The sequence below is a fragment of the Anoplopoma fimbria genome, unplaced genomic scaffold (assembly GCF_027596085.1).
Source record: "Anoplopoma fimbria isolate UVic2021 breed Golden Eagle Sablefish unplaced genomic scaffold, Afim_UVic_2022 Un_contig_4731_pilon_pilon, whole genome shotgun sequence".
Classification (NCBI taxonomy): Eukaryota; Metazoa; Chordata; class Actinopteri; order Perciformes; family Anoplopomatidae; genus Anoplopoma; species Anoplopoma fimbria.
The window spans coordinates 1-1,919 of NW_026548512.1; the positions used below are offsets into that span (position 1 = coordinate 1).

At 37.1% G+C, this 1,919-nt stretch overlaps 1 pseudogene; it reads left to right on the plus strand.

The window, feature by feature from the left end:
• The first annotated feature begins 599 nt into the window (after positions 1-599).
• On the plus strand, positions 600-1,389 carry LOC129114523 (GTPase IMAP family member 7-like; annotated as a pseudogene).
• The last annotated feature ends 530 nt before the right edge of the window (positions 1,390-1,919 follow it).

The following is a 1,919-nucleotide window of genomic DNA, read 5'->3' on the forward strand; positions in this document are numbered from 1 at the left end:
ATTACAAAACATTTAGGGAGCAGCTTTTAATTCTCAGTGTAGTTGACTTTTCCTTTCACTGGTTAAAAAAACCAGTTCCTGGTAGGAGGTCATACACTTGGCCATTGTTAAGGGTTGTGTGCTCTCTTTAAGCAGGTGACTGTACTCTGCCAAAGATTGTTAAGGTTGTTTACATGAGTTGCATTAGTTCAAATTTTGTAGGCCTAAGTTTTATTTGAATGTGTCACATACACATTTATTCAAAATATAAGTATCGGATCCAGACTCTGTGCTAGATGCCAAAAAAGGACATGAAAAAGTAATTTCACAGCCAACAAGTTTTTTTTTGTGTTTGGGCTCATGTGTATTTTCTTATATAGAAAAACAATCAAAAGACAGATGTACAGTATTATGATGGACATTATTCTCTTAAAATAAGATCAGTGTAGGTAAATATATGTATCGGATCAAACTCTGTAACAGATTCAATATAAAAGGACATAAAAAAAATGATTTCTGACCAACAAGTTTTTGTATTTGAGCTCATGTGTATTTTCTTATAAATGAAAACAACCAAAACACAAATGTACAGTATTATGATGGACATTATTCTCTTTCAGTGTCAAACGGAACGATGGTGTCATCCTGGGAAAAACTGGAAGTGGGAAAAGCAGCCTGGCTAACACCATATTTGGAGATGAACTGTTCAGATCGGCCGCACTGCCAACTCTGAAACTAGTAAATGTGGAGCCATAACAAAATCTGTCAATGGAAGAAACATCACTTTGATCGACACTCCTGGTTTCTTCGACACAGATCGATCTGAGGAGGAGCTGAAGCCTGAAATAGTGAGGTGTATCACAGAGTGCGCTCCTGGGCCTCATGCTTTTCTCATTGTGCTTAAAGTGGAGAGATTCACAGAGCATGACCAGGCTGTCATCAATAAAATAAACCACTACTTTTCTGAAGAAGTTTACAAGTATGTGACAGTTCTCTTTACTCATGGTGAAGAGCTCCCTGAAGGACAGACCATTGAGGACTTTGTCCGTGTTAATGAGCTTCTGAGTGATCTGGTGAAGAAGTGCGGAGGCCGCTGCCACGTCGTTGATAATAAATACTGGAAGAACAACCAGCAGGATGAATACAGGAACAACCAGTTCCAAGTGAAGGAGCTGCTCAAAACAATGGAAAAGATAACTGAGGCAAACAGAGGAAGCTACTACACCAATGAGATGCTACAAGCAGTGGAGGAAAAAAATAAAACAGGGGGAGGTGCTCATTAGACAGTCACTAGGAAACATGTCAGAGATAGAGATCAGAGAGAAGGCTAAAGACAGAGTATATGATTGGCTATTGAGCAAACTGGCAGGTATCACAACAGGTGCATTGTTAGGGGCTGTTTTTGGTTTAGTACGTTTGTTCAAAAGGATGTGACAAGGTACATGCATATGAGGAAGCAGACAAACCAGGCAATCAGCAATTGATGCAGCAAAGGCTGTCATGAATGAACACTACCTGTCTTAAATGCACATTATAATACAGTCAAAGATGAAACAGAATCAAACCATAAATTCCCCACACTTAACCATTGAGCTGATCGTGTTCATTCATATGTAATATGTAATAGGTTGAATGTCTTGCCTGAGCTTCAAACTTTAAACTCAAAAGCTTTTTCTTTTTTATTAATTAACCGTACATACCTACTTACACTTACCTGTACTTCAGATTTTATAAAGTACATAAATGTCTGATCCATAATGTTTATACTTTATGATCCTTACCTATAACATGTTTTGGCTTTTTATGCAATTTGGATTTGCTCTTGATGTATTTTTGTATTTACTATTTTGTGTTGCACAGCAATTTGACTTGTGATGAAAAAAGTGATATACTTTATTATTTTTACCACAAAATTGCTGATGTGTTTTTTAGTATATGTA